This window comes from Macaca mulatta, chromosome 7 (assembly GCF_049350105.2).
Source record: "Macaca mulatta isolate MMU2019108-1 chromosome 7, T2T-MMU8v2.0, whole genome shotgun sequence".
NCBI classification, from domain to species: domain Eukaryota; kingdom Metazoa; phylum Chordata; class Mammalia; order Primates; family Cercopithecidae; genus Macaca; species Macaca mulatta.
Genome location: NC_133412.1, coordinates 177,875,003 through 177,897,295, shown reverse-complemented (window position 1 = coordinate 177,897,295; position 22,293 = coordinate 177,875,003). Strand labels below are relative to the sequence as shown.

The 22,293-nt window shown below is 42.7% G+C and overlaps 1 pseudogene; it reads right to left on the bottom strand.

The window, feature by feature from the left end:
* Nucleotides 1–7,206: 7,206 nt before the first annotated feature.
* On the bottom strand, nt 7,207–18,851 carry LOC144329801 (uncharacterized; annotated as a pseudogene).
* Nucleotides 18,852–22,293: the final 3,442 nt, after the last annotated feature.

The following is a 22,293-nucleotide window of genomic DNA, read 5'->3' as shown; positions in this document are numbered from 1 at the left end:
CCCACCCAGCTTCTGCTCACAGACACACATCTCACCTCCCACACCATCTTCCCTGCTTGCGATGGTTAATTTTAGGTGTCAACTTGACTGCACTAAGGGATGCCTAGATAGCTGATAAAACATCATTTCTGGATGTGTCTGTGAAGGTGTCTCTGGAAGAGATGAACATTTGAGTCAGTGGACTAAGTACAGACCTGCCCTCCTCAAAGTGAGCAAGCATCACTTAATCCATGGAGGGCTTGAGCAGAACGAAAAGGCTGAGGAAGGGTGAACTCACGTTCTTCTTTAGCTGGGACATCTATCTTCTCCTGCCCTCGATCATTGGTGCCTCTGGTTCTCTGGTCTTTGGACTCAGATTGAATAACACCACTGACTTTCCTGGTTCTCCGGCTTGCAGATGGCAGACTGTGGGACTTGTTGGCCTCCATAACTACTTAAGTTGATTCCTATAATAAATCTCCTCCTATATAGATCTCTATTCGTATTCTATTGATTCTGTTTTTTGCAGAACTCTGACTAATACAGATTTTGGTACCAAGAGTGGGTCTAGAGGACAGGAATTTTGAGGACGAGTTTTCTGAATTCTTTCTGGAGTTTCTGGAATTGGCTCTTTAATCTGACTATATGTAAAGACACTAATGACTCTATTTCCAGTAGTAAAGAGAGCACTGATCATCCATGGCATAAACTATAGAGATATGCAAAATATCTACATTGGATCCTCCTAATTAACCACTTATAAGAAGCGAGGAGCTACCTGACTCTGTATATGATACTTTTGAACATTTTAGGAAAACTGAGGAATATAATGACATTGGTTGCTTCTAATGTCATTGGACAAAGTGGTAAAAGAAAAAGATGAGCTCAGGGATTCAAATTCCCAGGTCAAGAGCCACAAAAATGACCTAAGAGCTTCTATGTGTGCCCCGAGAGCTTTATCTCATACAAACACAGGGCTGAAATTTCTGAAAATCAAACTCAGGACCTCATCCTGCAATTGGCCAAATTACTAATACAATGCAAGTTGAACTCCCAGCCTTCTAGAGTATCTACTCTTAAGTGGGGAAATTAACTGGGAAAGAATGGAATACTGTAAGTTGGAATGGGATATGTGGGAAGACCCTGATGAAGCTGGAAGTATCATGCCCCTAAATTCTGATGTGTATTCTTTGCCAGTGGAAGAGGTCCCTCCACCCTCAACAAAAGTGGCCTTCACATCCCTAGTGGCAGCAGCATCCCTGCCAACAGTGATGTCGCCTTTCCACCTGATTTGAAGGAGTCCCCTGCATCCTAAGTAATATCTTCCTCTGAGGTGGTGGCCAAGCAGGACAATGCTGATTATTTTCAGTACCCACCCTCACCACCCCTCTTTGCCTCTAGCCTTATAACTAGACCCAAACCCCAGTAGGCCCTGAGGCGAGGGACAAACTGTGACCCATGAGAAGGTATGCTGCACTCCAAAAGAGCAACGTGGGTTTTCTAATTTATACAAGCAGAAATCCAGGGAACATGGATGGGAATGAATATTAAGGGTGTGGGATTGTAGTGGAAGGAACATAAAGTTGGATCAGGCCAAATGTATTGATATGGGCTCAGTAAGCAGTGATTCTGGATTTAATGTTGCAGCTCAGCGAGTTAGAAAGGGCTCGGTTTGGTTGGATGACTGAACAGGGGTCAAAAGATAGTCTCCCCTGCCATGAGCAAACTGGAAAGATCCAAACTCCCCTGGGTTAATGTAGAGGGGGCTTAAAGGGCTCACGGAAGCTGGTGTGTTAGAGTGGGTTTGTCATTTCAGACCTACTTGCCCACATCAGGGGATCTGGAAGACTGGCCTTTCACCAACACTTCGAGAAAGAACTGTGTGAGGGGCCCCAGCTTCGTTGAAGAGCTCTTCCATAGCTCTTCTGTGTAGGTCAGACCTTATGGTGGGAACCACAGCCACTCAGCTGGAGACCTAAGTGCAGGGGAAGCAACTGGATCCTGCCATCGGGGAGGCCACGGCGAGGCGGGTGTGGGTATAGCAATGGGCAGGAGTGGCACAGCAGCAATCAGAACAGCTTGGCTCATGAGACTCATGGCTCTGGCCCATTATCATGGAGCTCCTGAAAGGGAATTTGATCAGAAGTTGTGATCTGTATAAGCAGGAAAGTTTTAGGTCAAGTGAACGAAAGTCTAAGTCGAATCTGGGCATAGCGGCACATGCCTGTGGTCCCAGCTACTCAGGAGGTTGAGGCGGGGGGATCTGTTGAGCCTGGGAGTGTGAGGCTGCAGTGAGCTATGATCACATCACTTCATTCTAGCCTGGGTGACATAATGAGATCCAGTCTCTAAAAACAAAATTCTAACTCCAATAATAAAATCATGACTCTCAAAGCCGAGAGTCATGGTCCCTCAATCAATTCTCAGACCTGAGCCAACCTACAGACTCAGAACCAGTGAATGAAGGAACGACAGTGTCCCCGTGGGAAACAACCCTGTACACTACCCAAAATGTATACTCTTAATCTTTTCCCCAGCCTTCCCCAAAGGGACCTACCTTACCTTTTACCAGGTAACTGTGCACTGGTGAAAAGGAAATGCTCAGACCTTTCAGGGACTGCCGGACGCTGGCTCTGCACTGACACTGACTCCAGAAGACTGAAAAGGTCTCTGTAGCCATCCAGGCAGAGTAGGGGCTTATGGAGCTCAATGATCAATGGAGTTTTAACTCACGTTCATTTTACAGTGGGCCCAGTGGGTCCCCAAACTCCTCCTGTAGTTATTTCCCCATTTCAGAATGCATAACTGGAAGAGACGTAACTGAGGAGCTGGTAGCATCTACACATTGAGTCCCCGACCTGTGGAGTAAGGACTATTACAGTGAAGAAGACCAAGTAGAAGCCATTAGAACTGCTTCAACCTAGGAAAATAATACAGTAGTCTCTCTTTATCTGCAGGTGATATGTTCTAAGACCCCAGTGGATGCCTGATACCATGGACATAGAAACCACCAAACCCTATATATACTATGTTTTTTTTCCTATACTTACATATCAATGATAAAGTTTAATTTATAAATTTGGCACAGTAGGAGACTAACAACAATAATAAAATCAAACAATTAGAAGAATATGCTGCAATAAAAGCTATGCAATTGTGATTTTTCTCTCTCAAAATATCTTGTAGTGTGCAGCAGTAACTTAAAATGTGGAAAGTTAAACCAGGGATAAGGGGTGACTACTGTAAGTCAAAAACCATCCCACATTCCTGGAAGGGCTGTGGAGATTCCTGGAAGGGCTGTGGACATTCATGCCACCATCGGGAACTTGAAAGGTGCAGGGCTGGTGATCCCCACCACATTCCCATTCAACTCTCCGATTTGGCCTGTAGGGAATACAGATGGATCTCAGAGAATGGCTGAAATATCACAAGCTTAACCAGGTAGTGATTCCAATTGCAGCTGCTGTACCAGATGTGGCTTCGTTGCTTGAGCAAATTAACACATCCTCTGTTACCTGGTACACGGCTATTGATCCAGCAAATGCCTTTTGTCCATCCCCTGTCCAGAAGGTCAACCAGAAGCAGTTTTCTTTGGCAAGGCCAGCAATACACATTCACTGTCCAATCTCAGGGACAGTGTCCCATCAACTCTGTAGCCTTACATTATAATTTTGTCTGCAGGAATCTTGGTTGCTTTTCCCTTCCATGGTGCATTACATCAAGGGACATTATGCTGATTGGATTTAGTGAGCAAGAAGTAGCAACTACTCTCCACTTATTGGTGAGATGTCTGTGTGTCAGAGGGTATTATCTGACCCACCAGGCCATAAAGTTAAGAATGCACAGCAACACTGTGTCATCAAATGGAAGTGGTACATATGCGATTGGGTCCAACAAGACCCTGACTGCTCAAGTAGGTTACATGAAGTGGCCAAAGTGCCACGGTCCCCACCCCTGCTCCACTGCCTTGCTCAGCTGAGACCCTCTCTCCCAGCCTGAGCCTGTGGCCTCCTGGGGAGCTCCCCATGATCATTTGACAGAGGAAGAGATGACCCAGGCCTGGTTTACAGATGGCTCTGTCCCATATGCAGGCACCATCTGAAAGTGGACACTGCAGAACTACAGCTCCTCCCTGGGACATCCCTGGAGGACAGTGGGGAAGGGAAGTCCTCCTGGGCAGAGCTGTGGGCCATGCACCTGGCTGTGCACTTTGCTTGGAAGGAGCAGTGGGCAGTGGTGCAGTGATGGACTAATTCACGGGCTGTGCTCAATGTTTATGTTGGATGGTCAGGGACATGGAAAGAATGATTGGAAAAATTGGTGGTGAAGATATTTGGGGGAAAAGCTATGTGGATAGGTCTCTCAGAATGGACAAAAGTCATGAAGATATGTCTGTCCTATGTGAATGACCATAGCAGAGGAGGGTTTTAGGAATCAAGTAGGCAGGATGACCCCTTCTGTGGACACTGGTCAGCCTCTTGCCCAAGCCACCCCTGTCATGGCCCAATGAGCTCATAAACTAAGCAGGCATGGTGGCAGGGATGGAGGTAGTACATGGGCTCGGAAACATGGATTCCCACTCACCAAGACCTACCTGGCTTTGGACACTGCTGACTGCCCAATCTGCCAGCAGCAGAGACCAACACCAAGCCCTTGATATGGCACCATTCCTAGGTGATCAGCCAGCTACTTGTAGCAGATTGATTGCATTGGATGGCTTCCAGCATGGAAGGGGCAGCGGTTTGTCCTTACTGGAAAAACCACCACCCATGGACTTACAGAATGCCTTATCCACTGTTACAGTGCTCCATACCGCACTGCTTCTCATCAAGGAACTTACTTCACAGCCAAAGAAGTGCAACAATGCTCATATTGCATCCTGAAGCCGCTGGTGTGATAGAATGGTGGGATGGCCTTTTGAAGCTCAATTATAGCACCAACTAGATGGCAATACCTTGCAGGGCTGGGACCAGGTGCTCCCTGCAACTTTGTATTCTGCTGGCCTACGGGTCTTAGTTCCAGAGGCAGAAATGCTTCAACCAGGAAACACAACAGTGATCCCATTGAATTGAAAGTTAGCCTTTTTGGGGCCCTCAAGCCTCAGAGTCAGCAGGCTGAGAGGGGAATAATGGCGCTGGCCGGGGTGATTGATCGGAATACTGAGGAGAAATTGGACTGCGCTCCACCATGGAGGGAAGGAACAGTGTGTCTGGGAGACGGGAGATCGTCAGGCATGTCCTGGCACTGCCATGCTCTGTGATTAAAGTTACTGGAAACCACAATAGTACAATTCAGGCAGGACCTCTAATGGCCCAGACACTTCGAGAACGAAGGTTTTGGCTCACTCCACCAGTAAAGAACCATGGCCAGCTGCAGCACTTGCTAAGGTAAGGAGATATGGACTGGGTGGTGGAAGAAGGGGTTTATTGATACCAGTGACAACTACATGGCCAGTGGCAGAAATAAGGACTGTCATTGTCAGAATTTCCTCCTTGTTTTGTAACTTATATGTTTGCGTGAATATATACATGTATTAACTAAATATATTTGTTTTCTCTGTTATCTCCTTATCATGTAGCATAAAATGTAACAACTTTGTGTCAGTATTTAAGCACTGTTAATTTTACATCTTGGTATTTATGTTATGGGACATCAGGAGAAAAGTGACTATCCCTCAAGGACTTTACCAACTCTTTTGGGGAAGGAATTAGTGTGTTTTTGGTTATATGTAGGACAGTTGTATCAGATTAGGCAGAACTGTGATCCGATTGTATTTATTGGAGATTAAATATAGTTGAAGATTTGTATGGATGTTAAGTTGACAAAGGGTGGACTTGTGGGGTTAATTTCATGCATCAACTTGACTGGGCTAAGGGAAGCCCAGGTAGCTGGTAAATATTCTTTGTTGATGGGAGGGTGTCTCCAGAGGAGATTAGCATTTGAACTGGTGAAGACGATCTGCCCTCACTAATATGTGCCAGCATCATCAAATCCACCCAAGGCCTGGATAGAACTGAAGGGCGGAGGCAGGGCACATCGTCTGTCTCCTCGAGCTGGGGCAACTGCCTTCTCCTGCCACTGGACCTCAGTGGTGCTTCTTCTCTGGCTTCAGACTCAGATGGAGTCGCTCCACTGGCCTTCCTGGTTTTCCAGCTCACGGGCAGCAGCTCTTGGCGCTTCAGACTTCTTGGCCTCTATAATTTTGTGAGTCAATTTATGTAACAAATCTCTTCATTTATACACACACACACACACACAGCACAGACACACACAGTCACATGTTGCTTAATAATGAGGATGTGTTCTGAGAAATGTGTGGTTAGGTGATTTCGTCCTCTGCAAGCATCACAGAGGTCATTCACAAACCTGGACAGTACCACCTGCCACGCGCTGGGGCCACAGGGTGCAGCCTATGGCTCCTGGGCTATTAACCTGTACAGAGTGTGACTTGTACTGAACACGGTAGGTGACACAATGGCAAGTAATGGCGTATCTAAATATAGAGAAGGTACAGTAAAAACATGGCATAGAAGATTAAAAATGGCACACTGGCGCAGGGCTGTTCCCAAGAATGGAGTTTGCAGGACTGAAAGTGGCTCTGGGTGAGTCATGAATGAGTGTAGGTGACTGTGAAGGCCGAGGACATTAGTGTACACTACTGTAGACTTTATAAACACTAAATGTATTAAAACTTTTTTCTATCTTAAATAATAAATTAATCTTATCTTACTGTACCTTTTTTATTTCATACACTTTGTAATTTTTTAACGTTTTGACTCTTGTAATAACTTAAAACACAAACAAGTACAGGTGTACAAAAATGTTTTTTAAAGATCTTTATTCCATAAGATTTTCTCTATTAATTTTAAAATTGTTTTTTACTTTTTAAACTTTTTTGTTAACAAGTAAGGCATGAACACACACATTAGCCTAAGATCAGGACCATCAATATGTCACTAAGCCATAGATGCTTTCCGCTGCGTTATAATCTTATGGGATATAGACCTTGTGTGTGAGGGCCGTGCTTGGAATCACTGAGATGCAGGCGGGACTGTGTGCGTGTCCTCCTGGTTCTGTGTCTCTGGGGAACCCTGAGCCACCCTAAGCCACTGCCCACACGGGTCCTTATGGAGGAAGGCTCCGGCACCCACGCGCATTCGGGGTGGGGTAGTTCGTGCCGCGGTAACAAAGCATCTGAGCACCTAACCGGTGGAAACCCAGCGCGGTCTATTGCTCTCTCCTGGCGGCTGCTGCGCGGGTCTCAGGCTGGGGATGCCGCCCTGGCAGCCTGGGCTCGGGGTGGCCTTGGCGGGAGGGGTGTGGCCGTCCGCACCCCGCGCTCCGTAGCTCGCCCTTTTCCGTGTCGGTGGCACAGGCGCCTGGACGGCCGTGGTAGCCCCGCGCCACGGCTGCGGAGTCTCCTGGCTCCCGGGGCCTAGGCGTGCGCGGTGACCCCGCCAGGCCGTGCCACGGAGCCCCCTCGCCGCTGTCCTCGCTGCTCAGCCTGCAGGCCGAGGACCCTGGACTCGCGCTGGAAATGCGCGTAGGCCCCCCTGGTGCACCTGCTCTCTGGGCAGCCGGGAGGGCGTAGGGACCCAGGCCGCGGCTCCCACCCACGCTCGCTCACTGCCACGGCCCCGGGCGCTGCGGGACCCCAGACCCCGCGAAGAGGGCGCTGCCTCCCCCTGCACAGCCACGCCTTCTCTGCCTCCAACCAGGCCCGTCCTCGGCGCCTGAGCACCCAGCCCGGCCTCGCTAACCCCACTGCTGAGCGAGGGACAGCCCCCGCCCTCCCCGCGCCTCCTCCGGCCCCCCGCCCATAGCCTTCTCTGTCCCGGCTCTTCCCGCAGCTCCCAGGGCTCCTCTCCACAGGGGACAAGGCAGCCGCACAGCTTACCCCTCCCTGTCCCACCGCCTTTCCAGCCACGCCCTGCTCCTCCCCTTCCCTCCGCGGTTCCCTGGATCCTGGGGCTCCCCCGCGCCGCTGAGCCTCTTCCCCAAGGCGACGCCGGCCTCCTGCTGCACCCCCGACCCGTGCTCCCCACTGCCTCTCCTGGAAGCCCGGGGCTTCCCTGGCCTTTCCCCCCACCCCACACTCTCTTGGGTTTCCCCGTCCCTCTGGCCACTGCTTCCTCTTCACTGGCGACAAGCTCTACGTAGGCCGCTCCCCAGGACCGCCGTGGGCCTCACACCTCTCCGGTCCCTAAGACACCGCCTGGTCAGGGGGTCTCCCTTCTCTCCGCACCGCCCCTTCCTCTTGCCCTCCAGACCAGGTCCAGCTGACTATTCTAATTTCTTTTTGCTGTTCAGGCATTTGTTTAAATTATGGCAGGAGCACATGACCTCGGGCCTGGGAGGCGCCAAGCGTGCCAAGCTATCTAGACACAAAGCAGGGCTGGCTGCATCTCCAACCCCGCCCCACCGTCTGGACTGCTTTCTTTACATGGATCTGCACACGTGTGTACATACGAAATAAAATACACAGTTTTGTCTAGCGATGCTGCTTTTTCACAAATGGAATCATACATATTTCATGCGTTGTCTGCAAGTTGCTTTTTACATTTAACACGATGTCCCGGGAGTTTTCTACATTGGCCCACATAGCTCGACCTCATTTTCTTTGATGGCTGCAGAGGCTTCTGTCCTGTGGGCGATGCTGCTGTGTAACAAGCTCTCCTCTGCCGGCAAAGAATTAAGGTGCTAATCTTTTCTTCCCCTTCTAATTCTTTTTTTTTCTATTACCAAAATGACTGCAACTAGCATGGATGTGGATGATTCCTCTGTGTTCAGGCAGGCGTCCCCGTCTATAGCAGACGCCTCAAAGAGGCTTTCTCTGCTCTTTCATGGTGGACATTTCCATACTGTTTTCTGAGAAGGTTGTAAAAAGTATTCACCACCAGCCGCGCAGCCAAATACCTGTTTTTCTTACACTTTTATCATTGTTAGAGTTTAATCCTTACCTTCCCCCACCCCCAGTTTTATGGGTGAAAAACAATTTCTCATTATTACTCTCATCAACATCTTTGATTCCCAGTGAAATCAAGCATTCTTTATATTTGTGTTTGCAGATCTTTAGATGTTTTTCTTTAATCCACATAATTTACCTGTGTTTGTGACTTGGAAATCTCCCTTGATTTTGTCCCCTGGAAGCCTGTTTGTTTTCCAGCCTGTTTTGCATGGTCCACCCTGCCCTTTCCCTGGGATGTGCCCGTCCCAGTGCACCTCACTGCAGGGAGATACATCTGTTTCTTTCTGGGATCTCTAACTTGAACCTGGTCTGCAAGACCAACTTTCATTGTTCCCCCCGCCGCCCCGGGAAACCATGTTTACCAAGCAGGTTGTTTTCCAGGTGAATTTGAATTTCAGTCTGTGCGTCAAATTCCATAAAAGATGCAATTGCAGTTTGACCGGGATTCCGCCGCGCATCTTGATCACTTTGGGAGACCATTGACATTTTTATAATGTGAATTTTCTTATTCAAGAGGAATATGTCTCTCCATTTACTCAGAAAGTTTCTTTTGTGTCTGCCAATAAAGTTTTAGTTTTCCTTGCACAGGTTTTGTGTGCATTTTTGTTCTTCCAACCACACTGTCTTTAATTTACACTCCCATTTTGGGAGTGTAAATTAGTTCAACCATTGTGGAAGACAGTGTGGCGATTCCTCAAGGATCTAGGACCAGAAATACCATTTGACCCAACAATCTCATTATTGGGTATATACCCAAAGGACTATAAATCATTCTACTATAAAGACACATGTACGCGTATGTTTATTGCGGTACTGTTCACAATAGCAAAGACTTAGAACCAGGCGCGGTGGCTCACACCTGTAATCCCAGCACTTTGGGAGGCCAAGGCGGGCGGATCACGAGGTCAGGAGATCAAGACCATCCTGGCTAATACAGTGAAACCCCATCTCTACTAAAAATACAAAAAATTAGCCAGGTGTGATGGCAGGCGCCTGTAGTCCCAGATACTCGGGAGCTAAGGCAGGAGAATGGCGTGAACGCAGGAGGTGAGGCTTGCAGTGAGCCGAGATCACACCACTGCACTCCAGCCTGGGCGGCAGAGCAAGAGACTCCATCTTAAAAAAAAAAAAAAAAAAAAAAAAGCATTTATATTTCTTCACATCCTCTCCAGCATCTGCTGTTTCCTGACTTTTTAATGTATACTGAATCATAACAAACGATGTTAGTAGATTTCAAATGTCGTAAGTCCTTGAATTCCTAGACTAACTTTCCTCCAGGTTCCAGCTCCTCAAGGCTGGCTCCTGCTTCCCTTAGCTGGCGTTCCCTCCCTGGAGATGGGCTGGCTCCTGTGGATAGATGGACAGATGGATGGATGGAGGGCCCCAGCAGCTCCCCAGCCAGCTGTCAGCTCACTATGGAGGAGGGCTGGTGTCTGTATTTCCCACCTACAAGTTAATACTTTTCTATCACATGCTTGCATCCACCAGCAATATTTTATGTGCCTTAAAGTTGACATAAATGGCAAAATAGTGTAAAGATTGTTGCAACTTGCTTTTTTCACTCACATCAAGTTTTTGAAAGTTATCCATATTGATAGACATCAATTCAGTGTGTTAACTGGAGGAGAGTGTTCCATCACGCCAATGAGGTACAGATTACTGATCCTTCCCCACTCAGGAACCTGCAAATCAGTTCTGCTTTCCCGCCACACCATGAGCAGCCTTGCTTGTGTCTGCTGGTGCCGTGTGCAGGGGTCCTTGGGCCAGGTCACTGCAGGAAGAGCCCCTGGCTTCTGGGAATGTGTGTTGTCAGCTTTCCACGCTAGCTTTAAACAGTGCGTGGCACTTTATAAATGTTCAATAAGTATTAACCATTAGCAATATCATTACCATTATTATTAAGTATTGCTGTGTTGCTGTCCAAAGTGGTTATACCAATTTACACTCCTTCCAGCAACAGACGGAGTTTCCATTTGCACAGATTCATGGCAACACTCAGTAGTATCAGACTTATTAATTTTTTACACTCTAATGGGTGAAAAATGGCATCTAGTTGTTTTAATTTGTGTTTCTCAGTGTTAGCAGGGAAGTTCAGCCTCTTTTCACATATTTATTGCCCATTGTTTTCTCCTGATATTTATTGTTTCTTATCATTTGCTCATTTTTCCATTGGGTCGCTTGCCTTTTTCTTATTGATTTTCAGAGTTATTTATGGATCTGGGTAGCGATACTTTATTGGTTATGTGGATTGCAAATATATCCTCTCAGACTGAGGCTTGTAAATTTTTTGCTTTATTGATGGTGCCTTTCTGAACAGAATTTTAAATTTTAATGTGTCTGATACCTCAAACTTTCCCTCATGTTTTGTGATGTTGGTATCAACTCATGTTATCTTTTACAGCTTTGTATTCTCACATTTAGGTGTTGGCCTACCTGTGATTCATTTTTTCTTAACGAATTTGTTTTCTGTTGCTCCAGCACCGCATGCTAAGTAGTGAGCCCCTTCCCTATTGAGGGGTAATGCACCCCATCATATATCAAGTTCACATATAATCATGGGTCTTTTTCTAGCTGTAGCCTCAGTTTCATTATTTTATTTACCCATCCCTGAACCATATCATACTCTCTTAAGACTTGTAGCTCTATAAAATAAGTCTCGATATCCTTTAGTTCTCTTACTGTTATATTTAGGTATGTCTTGGCTATTTTTGGCTCATTGCTCTTGTATGTTACTTTTGTCAATCAGCATGAAAAACTAATTTTGGGACAAGATTTTGGAAATACACTTAATCTTTACATCAATGTAATTATAGTTTTCATCATGATTGAGTCTCCCCATTCATGAACATGGTATATTTCTCTGTTCACTTAGGTCTTCTTTCATGCCTTCCAACAAAGTTTACCCATTTCCTCCTATCAGAAAAGTCTTGCACATCATTACATGTATCTTTAGAAACCTTGTGGGTTTTTTCACTGTTAACAGAATCTTATATTTCTCATCTAATTTTTGCTAGTCATTTTTATGCTGAATTTATATCCTGCAATTCATTGAGCTCTCTAGTTAATTCTAATAGCTATCTCTAGATTATCTTGAATTTCCTCTTCAAAAATGCTCTGCAAACAGTAATAGCTTAGTTTTTTCCTTCCTAGACCCTGTAATGATTTTTTTCTTCTCACAATGTGCTTCTAGGCTCTGTAGCCGAATGAAGCATAAAAATGGAGCTGATTTTAGAGTAATGCTGAATTTTACAATTAAAGGTAATATTTTCTATAGGGTTTAATCATCTTTATCAGGATAAGGATTTTTTTTTTGTATTCTTAGGTTAAGAGGCTCTTGTTCCCCTTAAATCGTGAGTTAGTATTTATTTTCTATAAAGTTTTAGTTCAGTAGTATTTTTTACCTGCATTAGTAGTTATCAGTATTATTATTTTACACACTCAGTGCTCCTTTAGATTTGCCTGTATTATCTTGCATTTTCTTTGCTTATCCAAGTTTCATGTATCTTATTCCATCTTCCCAGGTTCAGTTTACTTTGGTCAAAGTGTACCTCTTAGTGCGGTGTTGTGTGTAGTTCTTCAGTGGGACAATCTCTCTGGATGTTTTGGTTCTAAAAGTCTTCATTTCATCCATTCTGTCAGTTCTCTTTTCACTCTGTTGATTGTTTCCTTTGGTGTACTGAAGCTTTTTAGTGTTATATAATCTCATTTGTTTATCTTTGCTTTTGTTGCCTGTGCTTTGAGGTCTTATTCATACAATCTTTTCCGAGACCAATGTCGTAAAGCATTTTCCCTGTGTTTTCTTCTGGTAGTTTTTATAGTTTCAGGTTTTACATTTAAGTCTTTGATCCATTTTGAGTTAACTTTTGCATAGGGTGAGAGATATTTGCAAACTATTAATCCAACAAGGGATTCATATCTATAATATACAAGGAATTCAAACATCTCAACAGCAAAAAAAAAAAACAAAAAAAAAAAACCACAAAAAAAAAAACAAAAAAAAAAGAAGAACAATTAAAAATGGGCAAATGATTTGAACAGATAGTTCTCAAAAGGACATGCAAATGGCTAACAAATATATGGAAAAAGTTCAATATCACTAATCATCAGATAAATGCAAATGAAAACCACAGTGAGGTATCATCTCACCCCAGTTGGAATGGCTATTGTCAAAATACAAAAAATAACAACAGGTGAGGAGGTGGAGAAAAGGGAATTCTTATACCCTATTGGTGGGAATGTAAACTAGTGCAGCCACTATAGAGAACAGTATAGCGTTTCCTCAAAAAACCAAAAATAGAACTAGCATATGATCTCGCAGTCCCACTACTGGGTAAATAGCCAAAGGAAGGGAAATCAGTACATCCAAGAGTTGTCTGCACTCCCTGTTCATTGCAGCACTATTCACAATAGCCAAGCTATGGAATCAACCCAAGTGTCCATCAACAGATGAATGGCTAAAGAAAATGTGATTTAACACACACACACACACATACACACACACACACACAGAGTGAAATACTATTCAGCAATAAAAACTGAAGTCTTGTCCACCATGGCAACATGGATGAGCCTGGAGGACATGGTGTTAAGTGAAATGAGCCAGGAACAGAAAGTTAAACATGTTCTCACTCACATGTAGAAGCTAAAAGGTTGATCTCATAGAAGTAAAGAGTAGCACCCAGGTTATTAGAGACTGGAAGGGGAAGGGGGATATAGGAGAGATTTGTTAAAGGACACAAAATCACAGTTAGGAGGAATAAGTTTAATGTTTTATAGTACTGTGGGATGACTACAGTCAGCAATATGTATTTTCAAATAGCTAAAAGAGAGGATATTGAATGTTCCCAACACAAAAAACGATCAATATTTTAGATGATAGATATGCTAATTACCCTGATCTGATGACTATACATCGTATATATAGAAACATCACCACATACCCCATAAATACATACAGTATTGTGTGTGAATTTCTTAAAATAAATAATTTTTAAATGCATTCATTTTATACTATCTCTTGAACAGTGTTCAGCAGGGTATGGATTCCATATTGATGATTATATTCGTAGCACTTAGAATATATTGTTCCACTGTGTGTGGTCGTGATTGTTGCAACTGTGAAGTTTGCTCTCAATCTAATCCAAGTGTCTTTATAGTTATAACCTTTTAAAAAGTGCTTTTAGTGTTTATCTTTTTCTTTGATAATTTACAATTTAATTTTAATATTTCTTTTTAAAACAGTGTTATGAGGGATGATTGACAAACAATAAACCGCACATATTGAAAGTACAAAATTTGATGCATTTGATGTGTGTTTATGCTTGTGAAACCATCACTATAGTTAAAATAATAAACATATCCATCACCCCAGTCTCTACTTGTGCCCTTTGTAATCCTTCCCTCCAATTCTCCACCCTCAGCCTGTCCCGAGGCAACCACTGACATACTTTCAGTTATCATAGGTTAGTTTGCATTTTCTATAATTTTATATACCTGGAAGCATAGTGTATGTCCTCATACTTTTGTGGGGTCTGGCCTCTTTCCTTCAGCAAAATTATTTTAAGATTCATCCATGTTTTTGGCAGTGTCAACAATCCATTTCTTTCTATGGCTGAAGAGTCTTCAATTTTATGAATACACGCAATTTGTTAATGCATTCACGAGTTGATGAACATTTGGATTGGTTCCAGCTTTTGGTTATTACAAATAAAGCTGTTATAAACATTTGCATACAAACCTTTATATAGACATATGCTTTTATTTCTCTAGGAACGGAATGGCTGGATCATGTGGTAGGTGTATTTAGCTACTTAATAAACTGCCAAACTGTTTTCCAAAGTGGTTGTGCCATTTCTACTTTCCTGTCAGCAATGTAAGAGGTTTCTAATTTCTCTGCATCCTTGCCATCACTTGGTATGTCAGTCTGTTTAATTTTACCCATTCTAGCAGGTGCGTAGTGGTATCATCTTGTGGTTTCAATTTGCATCTCTTTATTAAATAATGATAAGAAGCATCTTTTCATGATTGTACTTGCCATCAATATTTCTGTTGGTGAAGTGTCTTTTCAAATCTTTTGTTCCTCTTTTTTTGTTTTTTTTTTGAGACAGAGCTTCTCTCTGTTGCCCAGGCTGGAGTGCAGTGGCGCGATCTCCGCTCACTGAAAGCTCTGCCGCTTCCTGGGTTAACGCCATTCTCCTGCCTCAGCCTCCCTAGAAGCTGGGACTACAGGTGCCCACCACCACGCCTGGCTAATTTTTTTGTATTTTTAATAGAGACGGGGTTTCACCGTGTTTGCCACTATGGTCTCGATCTCCTGACCTCGTGATCCGCCCGCCTCAGCCTCCCAAAGTGCTGGGATTGCAGGCGTGAGCCACCGCCCCAGGCCTTGTTCCTCTTTTTATTGGATGTTTGAATTTTATTATTGAGGTTCAAGAGTTTTATATGTTCTGCATAGAAGTCCTTTATAGATATGTGATTTAAAAATACATTCTCTTGATCTATGTCTTTTCATTCTCTTAATAGTGTATTTTGAAGAGTGGAAGTTTTTAATTTTGATGAAATGCATATTATCAATTTGTTCTTTTGTGAATTATGCTTTGATGTTGTATCCGAGTTGCAAAGATTTCTGTTCTATTTTCTTTTAAAAATTTTATAGTTTAAGGTCTATGACTCATTTGAATTAAAGTTTGTATATGCTGTGAGGTATGAATCAAAGTTCACTTTTTTGGGGATTCAGCATCATTTGTTGAAAAGACTATACTTTCTCCATCGAATTGTCTTTGTACTTTTGCCAAAAATCCATTGGCTCTATATATGTGAGTCTATTTCTGGAATCTCTATTGTGTTTCATTGATCTATTTGTCTATATTTATGGCAATACCATACTGTTTTAATATAGCTTTATATTTAGCCTTCAGATCAGATAAATAAGTCCTCCAACTTTGTTCTTCTTTTGCGAAGTTATTTTCACTGTTCTAGGTCCTTCATTTATTTTCCATATAAAACATAAAGTTCAATTATTGATTTTCATTTTAAAAATCCTTCTGGAATTTTGTTTGAGATTCCACTGATCTATAACTCAATTTGGGAGAATTGATAGCTTAACAACTTCAAGTCTTCCTATCCATGAACATGGTACATGCTCCATTTAGTTAGGTCTTCTTTAGTTTCTCTCAGCAATGCTTTGTAGTTTAAAATGTACAAGTCTTACACATGTTTTATTGGTTTATGGCTAACAATTTTATATTTGTTAATGGTATTGGAAATGATAACATTTTTAAAATTTCCATTTCTGATTGTTTGTTATATGTAAAAACGTCATTAGTTTATGTATATTAATCTAGAACTCTGCCACTTTGCTAACTCACTTACTAGTTCTAGTAGCTTTTATTTCATGGATTCCATGGGCTGGTCTACACAGATGATAAGGAAAGTGTTACTCTTTCCAATCTAGTTGATTTATTTCTTTTTCTTGCCTTATTTCATGAGATAGAACCTCCAGTACAATGTTTAATAAAAGTGGTGAGAGTAGGTATCTTTACCTTGTTCTCAATTTTAGGAAGATATAGATTTTTGTTGTTGTTGTTGTTTGTGTAGATGGCCTTTATTCTATGAGGACTTTTGATTTTTTTCCCTGATTTTCTGAGGGTTTGTAATCATGACTCAATGTTGGGTTTTACTAAGCGCTTTTTCTATTGAGATGATCATGTGCATTTTTCTTTTTAGTCCACTAATATGATAAAGTTCATTTATTGATTTTTGAATGTTAAATCAACTTTATCTTCCTGAGATAAACTGCACTTTGTCATGATGTAGATAAACTAGATTTACTAAAATTTTGGTAAGAATATTTTCATCATTGATTCTTATGTCTGTTTGATTTAGTAGGAAAGTAGCGTTCTCTTCATCAAATAAAAAAAGTACCTCTTCATTTTCTATTGTCTGGAAGGATTTGTGTAAAATTGTTATTTTTTCCTTAAATATTGTTAGACTTCACCATGAAAACCACCTGGGCCTATAGTTTTTTGTTTTTTTGTTTTTGTCATTAGTATTTTAATTAAAAACTTGATTTTGTTATTAGATACTCATGTTATCTATTTCTTCTTGAGTGAACTTTGATAGTTTATGGCTTCTAAGGAATTTGCTTATTTCATCTAAGTTATCAAATTTATTAGAAAAAAGTGGCTTACAACAGTCCATTGTTTCCTTATAATGACTGCAAATATTTGGTGACACCCACTCTTTCATTCCTGATATTGGTAATTTGTGCCTTTTTACCTTTTTCTTCATCAACTGACTAGAAGTTTAACAATTTAATTGATAGTTTAAAATGATTAGCTTTTACTTTCTTGGATTTTTCTTATAATTTTTACTTTTTTCTTTCATTTATTTCTGTTATTTTTGTTATTTTCTTTTTCAGCTTACATTGTGTTTAATTTGCTCTTCTCTTTTCAGTTTCTTAAGTGAAAACGTAGGTCACTGATTTGAGACCTTTCTTTTTTGTGATAACATAAGTTCTTAGTGCTTAAATTTGCCTCCAAGCATACATTAGCTGCATCTCCCTGATTTTGGTATGTTGTATTTTCATTTTCAACTCAAAGAACTTTCCAATTTCTCTTTTGATTTCTTATTTGAGAGAGATGGTTTGGCTCTGTGTCCCCACCCAAAATGTCACCTTGAATTGCAGTCCCTATAATCTCCAGGTGTCAAGGGTGGGACCAGGTGGAGGTAATTTAATTATGGGGGCAGTTCCCCCATGTTGTTCTTGTGATAATAAGTGAGTCTCATGCAATCTGATGTGTGTGTGTGTGTGTGTGTGTGTGTGTGTGTGTGTATTTTCAACCGTTAATGTCCGCCCTTTAATGTTCCCACGAGAGCCAGGCCCAGGCAGAACCCATCCCAGCACCCCCACCTACACTCAGAGACCAGCGGTGGGGGCCCAGGATCACCCAGCCGCTGGAGGGCCACACACAGGGTCCATTCCTTTCTTGCAGTCCCCCAGCTAGACCCTCTCCTGAAAGCTGGCACTGTGGACCCCGGAGCCTGGGTTCCTTCTGCCCTGGAGGTTGGGGAAGTCCTGGATCAGCAAGGATGGGTGTGGGCGTCCTCTCCACTGTGTGTGTGTGTTGGGAGCATATGTAGATGTGTAATGAATGTGCGTGTGTACACGTAGGTAAGGGTGAATTCTGCATGCACTGGCTTCCTGAGGTCTGTACAGGAAGTGGCTCTGTGGCCCCCGCCTGGCCCACAGGTATTTTTTTTTCTGGGCCAGGAAGTCCCCACCGAGAATCAGGGCTGTGGCTGCTACAGCCACATCTCCAGCCACCAGCAGGGGTTTCAAATTCTCGCAGGACCAGGGACCTCGGTCCCCAGGCCCCCACTGGCAGCCTCGTCCTCCTCCGCCCCGTCCCCAGGACCCTTGGGCCCCGGGGTTGCATCAGGACTGCTGGGAACCTTGGGGGTCGTGGGGGCCGGCTTCAGTTTGCTGTGGTTGAGAAGGACGGGGTTCGCCTTGGCCAGGGTCTTCTTGGCAGTTGCCATGCTGGGGGTTGCCAGCGGCTGCTGCTTCTCAGCCGGGACTTCCCTCTTCGAGGGCTTGGTCAAGGGGGCTTTCCCATCGGCTGCCAGGGGTACCTTGGCCTTGGTGGTGGCCTTGGGGCACCTTGGTGTCGGGCTTGGGGCTGCTGGCCGATTTCCCTCTGGACTCCGTGGTGGACAGGGTGTATGGGACAGGAAGGTGGCTGCACCAGAGGGGCTCAGGACAGCTCGTCGCCCCTGGGCATTCTATGGGCACGTCCTCCGGCCTCGCCTGGGCTGCGCGCTCCTCCACGGTACGACGGCTGCTGCGGACGCACAGGAGAGCTCGAAGTTTCCGCAATCTGATGGTTTTACAAGGATCTGGCATTTCCCCTGCTGACACTCATTGTCTCTCCTGCCGCCCTGTGAAGAGGTGCCTTTAACCATGATTGTAAGTTTCCTGAGGCCTCCCCAGCCATACAAAACTGTGAGTCAATTAAACCTCTTCTGTTTATAAATTACCCAGTCACGGGTATTTCTTCATAGCAGCGTGAGAAAGGACTAATACATCAAGTCACGGGTTATGTAGAGGTGTGTGCTATTCAGTTGCCAAATATTTTGAATTTCTAGATATCTTTCTGTTGTTGATTTCTAATTTAATTCCATTTTGGCTGAGAATTTGATTTGAATCTAGTCCATTTATTGAGAATTGTTTTATGGCCTAGAATATGGTCAATCTTGGTAAATGTTCTGTGTGTCCTTGAAAAGATTGTGTATTCTGCTGTTATTGGGTGGAGGACTCTATAAATGTCCGTTAGGTCAAGGTAGCTGATGGTATTGTTCGAGCCTCCTATTTTTTTTTTTTTTTTTGCCAATTTTCTATCTACATTTTTCTAATAATTACTGAGAATAGGGAGTTGAGAGTTGACACCTCTGTCTATAATTGTGAATTTATTTATTTCTATTTGCAGTGTGACCAGTTTTTGCTCCATGCATTTTGAATATATATTATTATGTGGATACAGTTTAGGATTATTATGCCCTCTTGATGAATTGACCCTCTATCATGACATTACCTACCACTGATACTATTTGCCAGGAAATTTACTTATGTTGTGATTAAGATAGTCACTCCAGTTTTCTTTTGATCAGTATTAGCATGGTGCATTTTTTTCTAGCCTTTTACATTTAATCTGTTTGTAGTTTTACAGTTAAAGTGAGTTTCTTGTAGTTAGCATGTAGTTGCTCTTGCCTTTTTGTCCCAATAAAACAATCTTTGCCTTTCAAGTATAGTATTTAGTTTTAATGTGATTATCGATGTGATGGGTTTAAATCTTCCACTTCGTTGTTTTCTATTTGCTTTTTTCCCTCATCTGCTTTCTTTCTTTCCTCTTTTTCCAACTTCTTTTGGATTAAATGAGTATTTATTATGATTTAGTTTTATCTTCTTTGTGGGATAATTGGTTAGACATCATTTTTGTGTGTAGGTGCTTTAGGTTTTATAGGATGCATCTTTCGCTTATGTCCTACCTATAAGTAATACTATACCCTTCATGTGTAGCATAAAATTCCTATAACAGTAATATTCTAGTTCCCTTGTCCCAGGGTCTGTGTTCTTGAATTATATGTTTTCTTTTTATACATGTGATAAGCCCCACAACGCTGTTATCACATTTCCTTTAGTCAATTATTTATATGTTAAAGAACTTTACTATATTTTACGTGCATTCATGCTTAAAACCACAAGTTTACTGTTACTAGTGCTCTTTATTCATTTGAATGAATCTAGATTTCCATTTGCTATTATTTTTCTTCTTCATAAAGGACTTTATTTAATATTTCTTATAAGTCAGGTCTGACAGCAATGAATTCTCTTACCTCTCTTATGTCTCAAAAAGTCTTCATTTTGATGTAGTTTTTAAGTTTTTTTTTTTTCCCCTGGGTATAGAATTCTAGACTGGCAGTTTGCTTTTCCCCTTTGTATTTTAAAGGTGTTTGTCCATTATCTTCTGGATTTTATAGTTTCTGATAAGAAATTTGTATCATTCTTACATTTGTACTATGTGTATGTCTTTTTTTCTTTGCTTTTAAAGTTTTCCCTTGATTACTGGTTTTGAATAACTTGATTGTGGTGTTCCTTGCCGGAGTTTCTTCATGTTTTACCTCTACCTGGGGTTTATTTAGCATCTTGAAAAAATTTCAGCCGCTACTTTTCCAAATATTTTACATTCCCTACTTCTTCAGGACTCCAATTACACATATATTAATCCATTTGTGGTTCTCCTGCAGGTCACTTTTTCTGTCTGTGTTTTATTGTGGAAAGTTTCTATTGCTATGTTTTAAGTTCACAAATCTTTTCTACCAGTGTCAAATATCCTGTTAATCCCACTCAGTGCTTTTCCCATCACAAGAATTGCAGTTCTCGTCAGCTGAAGTTTAGTATCAATCTTTTTTTATATCCTCCATGTTTCTCCTTAACCTGCTCCTGCCTTCCTCTATCTTCTTTAACATAAGGAACATATTTAAAACAGTTGTTTTAATTTCTTTCTTTGATTTATTAAATTAATTAATTTAATTTGATCATGTGTTGTTTCTCAGTCTGTTTCTATGGATGGACTTTTTCTTCTCATTTGACTTGTATTTTCCTGTTTCTTTGCATGCACGTCTGGTGACCTTGACAGGATGCCAGACGTTGTGATTTTTCTGTTGTTGGTTGCTTGGTATTTGTTTTTACTCCTGTAAACATGCTTGGATTTTGTTATGGGGCACTGTTAATTTTACTATTTTGACTGTTCTTTTTTGAGGCTTGTACGTCAGTTTTGGGACCACAGCAGCCTTTAGAGGAGGGCTAATTATGTCCCATCTGAGACATGCCCTGCCAAGTACTCTAACCGTGTTTTGTGTACTATGAGATTTTGCCATTCTGTCTGGTGGAAACGTGAACTACTCCTAGCCCTGCGTCAACTGCAGAGATTTTCCTCCCTGTTCCTTTCTGGTGGGTCTTTCCCTGGCCTTGATGCTTTCTCCATATATGTGTACTGACCAGGACTCTGTGGAAGGCTGTCAGGGAAGTTGGTGTAGAATCTGGAGCTCTCTGTCTATGCAGCTAGCTCTCTCCTTTCCAAGCATTTTTTCCACCCAGATCCTCTGCTCCCAGGATTCTAGATGCCTTATGCTCTGGACACTCAACTCTGCTTCCTCAACTCAGGGAACCACTGGCTCTGGGCTGAGTCCTAAATACTCTCCAGGCAATAAACTGACCACCACAGGCATCATCTCTTTCGCTTCCTCTCTCAGGAGTCACTCTCCTGCACTGCCTGATTTTCAACGTATCAACATCATTATTTTATACATTTTACCTGGTGTCTTAGTTGTTTCAAGTGGGAGGGTAAATCCAGTCTCTGCTACTCTAACATGGCCAGAAGCAGAATTCTGCCCTGTATAATATTTACGTTTTAGTGGAATGCTATTTATTTGTTTTCCATTTTAAAACCCAGCAAAGAGACAAAGCATGGAAGACTTCGTCGTAACTACGAAACAGAACTGAGCACCATAAACCTTGTCCGCGCAGAGCAGAAGGACCGCTCGTGGGCCTCAGGAGCTGAGTGGTCAGTGGCTGCTGGGGGTATTCATCTTTTTCAACTTCCACAGGAAGTGACATTTTTTCTGTCTAAAACTAAGAAATTGGGAAATGGAGGCTTGTGTTGTTTATTTAGAGTTTCTTAGGACTATTAACAAAAAGCTTAATAGCCAAAAGTGGAGCTGCCATACCCTGGGGTTGGCTCCCGAAGGCAAGTCTGTGTGTTCCTCGCCTCCTTCATGCCTGGTGC